The sequence below is a fragment of the Montipora foliosa genome, chromosome 3, assembly GCF_036669935.1.
Source record: "Montipora foliosa isolate CH-2021 chromosome 3, ASM3666993v2, whole genome shotgun sequence".
NCBI lineage: Eukaryota > Metazoa > Cnidaria > Anthozoa > Scleractinia > Acroporidae > Montipora > Montipora foliosa.
This window is the reverse complement of record NC_090871.1, coordinates 70,542,864-70,549,721: the sequence shown is the minus strand read 5'-3', so window position 1 is coordinate 70,549,721 and position 6,858 is coordinate 70,542,864. Positions and strand designations below refer to the sequence as shown.

Here is a 6,858-nt window from a genome sequence, read left to right as displayed (position 1 = left end):
GACAAAGAGCTGTATGTTTTTGTGCTGAGTGAAGGGCATATTTTGACACCTTAGAAAAAAAGAAAAGCCCAGTTAAACTCACTGCCTATCGTACCAGCAACAAGTATTATGGTACAACAGATAATATTATTATTGTTTCACAAACACAATAAGGTTGATGTAACAACTGCATCAGATAACCTTACGCCCACGAGATACCAGATACACTTACATCTACTCCAACGTCAATCAGTTCTTTGGGAAGTGTAATGTGGCAAATTAGTAGTTCACTGTAAAAGGCTATTGCTTCAAATCTCGGCAATTAAAGCAGTATTTATAACTGACTAACCAGTGAAGAAGCATGAAGGTATCATCTTGGACCCAACAGTCCACATAAAATCAACCTATGGGCTCAAGACACGGGGCAGTTACAAAAAGACGAAACCTATGTCTTCACAAACATGAGACTAAGGCAAAGTGGTGGCGTTAAATACCTGAACACCCCAAAAGATGACACGGGCGTACCAATCACTAGCTATAGCGCTAGCTTTGGATGGGATAGACTTGCTTGTGTATTTATCCACGGAATACAGCATGCCCACAAGGTACGTATCTGTTCTTCTCGTAAGAAAAAGTTAGTTACAAAGTCCGGGAACATGTTTTATTTCCCAACGAAATAATAAAACTCGCCGAGGAAGAAATGAATTACACGGGCATATTAATTATTTTACACTGGCGTCGATCCTGAGAGGGGGATCGTCTTGATTCGCAGTGTATCCCACAATGCATCGTACTTCACACCCGGGCTCTGGGAACGAGATTTTAAAGTCCTCGAAGACAACGGTCTCATGGAATTCGCTGTTGTAGACACAGCATTTTCCGAATGGATTTTTGTCCTTGAGCTGCCACTTAACTAACGCAGAAAGCAAACACAAGTCGTGCCAAACATGAGGTAAGCGGAAGTTGTTTGCTGGATTTCCATGTTTTTTTCAGTTTACATAGCCCCCGACACCCCTCGCGTTTGCCCCGTAACTTATCTATTGTAGATTACCTCCCAATTGTAGATTACCTCCCAACCTTTTCAATCTTATGATCATACCGCATCTCTGAGACTTACATATTGAATCGATGGCACATCTTCCAGTGTATTACCTGCGCAATTTTATCACTTCGCCATGCTACATGTTACTAGTGCACTGCACTCGCTCTGATTAGTCTGATACAGTAATGCTCATGCAGAACTGTCTCATCTCTGGCGGACCACACATCCCACACTTTCCTGAAACATCTTCATCTTTTATCTCTGATAAGCTCTGTGTTTCCATAAAACTTTCCATATCGAGCATTGCTGGTGTACTTCTGTAATAGGTCCCTTTTAATATCTTCTTTCTCCTTGCCTTTTCCCGGGAAGTTCTTATTGCTCACTTCTCTGATGAAGATTTCACCACTCCTAGCCGCATATTTTCGCAGACTTTCAATTTCCATATTGTTGAGGGACATAGTTTTTAAGTGTTTAACCCACTGACACCTCAAACGCCCTGGAACGCCTCCAGTTGGCGAGTAAAATCGTCTTGCGTTAGACAGAGTAAAATCTGTCACTCCCAGGGGGTCAGTGGGTTAACCCATTCACACTTAAAACGCCCTAGGATGCCCCCCATTGACGAGTAAAATCGTCTGGCGTTAGACAGAGTAAAATCTGTCACTCCCAGGGGGTCAGTGGGTTAACCCATTCACACTTAAAACGCCCTAGGATGCCCCCCATTGACGAGTAAAATCGTCTGGCGTTAGACAGAGTAAAATCTATCACTCCCAGGGGGTCAGTGGGTTAACCCATTCACACTTAAAACGCCCTAGGATGCCCCCCATTGACGAGTAAAATCGTCTGGCGTTAGACAGAGTAAAATCTATCACTCCCAGGGGGTCAGTGGGTTAACCCATTCACACTTAAAACGCCCTAGGATGCCCCCCATTGACGAGTAAAATCGTCTGGCGTTAGACAGAGTAAAATCTATCAAGTGTCATCCCTCCCAGGTGTCAATGGGTTAACAAGGTCCTCTACACTAATCAAACCCTTTCCACCAATTTGCCGTGGCAAATTAATATAGTCTCTCAATGTTATTTGTATGATTAAAGTTTGATAAATACTTAAAAGCTTCCTTGTCTTTTGGGCAATTTCTTCCAGTTTATCCTTCTTCCAAAATATAATACCAACCCCATACCTTATCACAGACACTGCTCTTGGATTCAAGGCAAATCTTGTGTTTCCTGCATTAAGTTTTGAGTTTTATAATGTGCTTTTCACCCATATGAAGTACTCTTTTCTGGCTATATCTTTCATTTCTGTATGTTTCATGTTGTCTGCTTCAAAAACCCTGAGGTATTTAATGTACACTTTATTTTTGTCTATCTGCGTCATCGGCTGATAATTCGGGAATGTTTTCCCCCTGCTTTCTTCTAACTTTCCCCGTTTAGTGACCAGAAGTCCAAAACCCCACATTTTTTAATGCTAAACTTCATTCCAATATCCTAGCTAAATACACATACTGTATTGATCAAGGAATTCCGCTGTTTTTCATTAAAGGTTAAAGGTCATCCATAAAGAACAACTGATTTACGGTAACATACCCCTTTCTTAATTCGTACCCTGCTTTACTCTCCCTCAAAATCAATGTCAATGGTATCAATACATCATCATCATCATCATCATCATCATTATTATTATTATTATTATTATTATTATTATAATTATTATTACTTTCATTGTTGATTTTCTCAGCTCTGTGACAGCCAGTTTCTGTATTGGTATCCCATTTGAACCTCTACCCTGAGATATCCAATACTCTCCTCGGTATCCTTGCTGATCCCAGTGGGGCAGCTAAAATTGTACTCTGCTACTACCGGTACTTCCTTCTTGATATCCAGCTTTTTCAACTCCTTCTCCAGTACTGTTTTGCCACAGCTCCCAATTCTCCTACTGTACAACCGGTACCACTTTTGCTGATCATGAGGTGTTCCACAATCTTTGAATCTCCCTTGCCAAGTCTTAGTACAGTACATGTACTTCTCCACTTTCTCCTTTTTCTTCTCTTGTACTCTTCCATGCCTACATGTAGGTATTGATGCATGTACATTTATGACCAAGCCTGCAAAAAAGCGCCGGTCATCAGACATTTGTCCGGTAAACTTGAGGTTTTGACTGGCAAACGATCAGTCTGACCGGACAGGCTGATCAGGGTCTTCTGATATGATGCAAAGTAAAACTGTATTTTTACAGGTGCATTGATTTAAATTAAATAACACTGCAATGTACATGTGCTGTGGAATCAACAAGGATACTGTTCCCCAAATGCATGTTGTTTGTGTTTTCATTGGACTGATAAGATTTTATGACCAGTTTTACAGTGAATTTTTAGGGCCTCAAATTACATTTCTTATCGTGACGTCAATAACTAATGTTATTGCCTATGCACAAACAAAAGCTGAAACATATACAAATGTATTTTGTTCAACTAGAATGACAAACAAAGAAAGCAAAAACATAAGAATTCTCAATAGAATGGCAAACGAAAGCAACAGTATTGTCAAAACAGTATTGGGCAGTGTGCGCATGTTTTGATTGTTTTCATTGTCATGCAACAAAAAGCAAATTCAAAACTGTTCAATAAAAGAAGCCAACAACTTGAAATGATTTCAAGACAAATATATAAACCGTTTCTCCAATTGTCAGGTCTGTGTGGTACATCGTTTCTGAGTTATCAATTTCCCGAAGCATTTCACACAATGCTGCCATGTTGGTAGACCGTCCGTGGTCCACCAATATGGTGGCCAGTAATCAACGAAAACACCTGGAGTTCACTTTTCCGCAAATGTGCTTACTTAAATCAGAAACCCATAAGGGTTGAAACAATACAATACATGCTTAATTGACCACTCCCATGGGGGCTTTTCAGGGCCAATGAAACACAACGAAACGACAGAACAGAACAACAACAACTGTTAAGAATCCCAACTGGCCAGAGGCAAGCCAGTTGGCTATTTACAAGTGCAGCTGGGAAGTTGAACCAGGGACTACCAGGATCAAATTCACCAAATGGTCAGAGCAGGTCTTGAACCCGGGATCTCCCGATCTCAAGGCAAGCGCCCTAACCACTGGGCCACACTGCCAACATGAAACGTGTAACGCACGTTCACAGCTTCCGAATATTAAGTGCGAACTGATTGGTTGAATGTTTCAGTGCTAAGTACCATATTTGGAAACCCCTTGCTCTTGTTGTTCCAAATATGGTAATTAGCAAATTGAATAATTATTCAGATGAAGCTTGTTCCCCAGCACACAGGGGGCCGTTACACGTTTCAACCCTTGTGGGTTTCTGATAAAATACATGTGTATGAACACCTCTCGTAATGTACTTGAAATCCGCAAATGTCTGAGAATCATAGAACGAGACAAGTTTTTCAATCAGCTCTGTATCCTGGGGTCACGCAAGGTAAAAATTCGGAAATTCAAAAATGCTGTATCCGAAACAGAGGACGTTATGGAACTGGGAAAAAGATTTATTTCTAGTTCATCTTCAACCCTCATTTAGATACAGAAAATATGTGCATGTGAATATTTCGAAGGTTTAATTTTAAATACTGTTTTTTGTACATTGGTCTGAAGAAAGTTCTAAAATATCAAACATTTGAATGGAATCTTGAAAGATTTTTTTTGAAATTCTTCCGAATATGACTGAAGAATAATTTGAACAATAACAGTGGTGTCTTCCCACATGAATATTGACATAATGTTAAGTGATTTTACCCCATAAGATCTTACACGGGATTCCGATCATGCTAGAGTAGAAATAGTTTCAGGCCTGACGTTAAAACACGAAAAAGAAGGATCTTCCTGTCCGGCTACGGGCAATGCAAAAGATTTGAACCTTAACCCTCACCCTAACCACTTTTAAAAAAGAAAAAAAAAGAAAAAAAGAAAAGCGAGACAATGAAAATGAGGTGCCGTGGCCTGACCTGACACATGACAGGCTTATAGCAAAAAAAATTATTTGTAGGCTTAATGACCCATGTGTGATTTAGATCTTAATTGTCTTTGAAAACAATATCTGCTCTTTGTGCCTGTATAACAATGATCTGTTTGTTTAGAGAAATCCAAAAGTATCTTTGCTTTGCTATTTTCTGCCACTTTCTTCTCAACATGGTCATACCAATTCCTTGAGTATGAGAGATAATATTTTTTACATAGATTTTAGTGTATTATTTGAGCTACTTTGTCATGTCTCTTTAGAACTACATTCACATTGTGCAAGTTTGCTACACAAATGGAGAATGTGAAATATAGTTTTGTCTCTCTATTTATACATTCTGCATTTTGTGGTTGACTGGCTTGTTTTTCTATGATAACCTCCCTCCATCAAGTTGTTAGTGCCTGATCCTTTGCAGTTTCTTCTTCATGTACATGTATCCATTCCTGAGCCAATAATTGTAGCCATGGCTGACTGGGCTACCCTGCCTAAATAAAGTTGACTTGACTTTTCTGATCTTAATCTTATTGTTTCCTCCACTGATTTCAGTCCTCTTCTGCCCTCATTCCTTGCTAAGTAAAGCCTGGCCATGCTTGCTCTGGGATAATGATAATAATAATAATGATAATAATAACAATAATAATAATAATAATAATAATAATAATAATTATTATTATTATTATAATTCATTATAATTATTATTATTATTATTATTATTCCATGAAGCTGTAAAGCTAAATGCACCATGATAATAATAATAATAATAATAATAATAATAATAATAATTATTATTATTATTATTATTAAATTATTGTTATTATCATGGTGCATTTAGCTTCATGGCAGGTACTGTATGGTACACCCTGTACATTGTAATCAAAACTTCAAGAAATTTTAATCCCATCATCAGGTCATAACAAGCTGCCTTAGACTTCAAGGACTCTTTGGAGGATTGTTGCTTATCCCAGCAAGAGCTGCCAACTCTATCCCAGCAAACATGTACATGTAGTCCCGAGCCAGTCTCTTTGGAATAGTACCCAGTGCTCCAATAACAACAGGGACAACTTTAACACTCCTTGATCTTCCACAAGGCCTTTATCTCAACTGCCAGATCCAGATACCAATCTTGTTGACCTTTTCCTCTTGTTTGATATCTACCCTTCTGTCACTAGGGCATGCAATAGATGAGGCAATTTTTGTTTTGTTTGTACACAAACACAATGTCAGGGTGATTGTGATCCAGTTTCTTATCTGTTTGTATAGAGAAATATCACAGTAGTTTAAAAATTCTCAGACTCATAGTTGTACAGTGTATAAGCAGTTTAACAGCTGAGGGCAACTTGTATGATGGACCTGAATACCAATACATGATAGTTAATTGCATGTCTGGTCAGGTGTGCCACTGGTCCATGTAACTATATAAATATGCCAAAGGAATCTATTAGTCTACATTATTATTGTTACATGTAGCAATTGTACAATGTAATTAAATTTAATTGTACCTTTAATTCCTTGCAGCCTGCTCCATACATGTATGCCTCTGGAGAACAAGCTGTTTAATTGTCACCAGAAGACTGAGAATACTTTAAATATGTTAATTCATTCAAGGTGCAAAGATACATGTAAGTACTATTTTTATTAAACTCACAAAAAGTAACAGTTATTATAACAAGTATACACAGGAAGTTATTGTCAAAATGTCAGTCTTTATTCCAGAAATTGGCCAATGAGGGCTCAATTATTGTCAGCTGGAGAAACATTTTGTAACCATGCATTATCAAATTTTTCATTATGGTTAACCTCAGTAGTGCTAGAGTCTGGGCTTCTGATAGGATGCGGAAAAAAATTAAAGATTATG

At 38.4% G+C, this 6,858-nt stretch overlaps 1 long non-coding RNA gene across 1 annotated transcript in view; it reads left to right on the top strand.

Moving 5' to 3' along the window:
- The first annotated feature begins 785 nt into the window (after positions 1-785).
- Positions 786-6,858, top strand: part of LOC137998137 (uncharacterized) — a 10,811-nt gene continuing 4,738 nt past the window's right edge. The window contains exons 1-2 of the long non-coding RNA XR_011122698.1: positions 786-931; positions 6,519-6,622. This is a non-coding gene — a long non-coding RNA (uncharacterized lncRNA). The remainder of the gene's footprint in view (positions 932-6,518; positions 6,623-6,858) is intronic.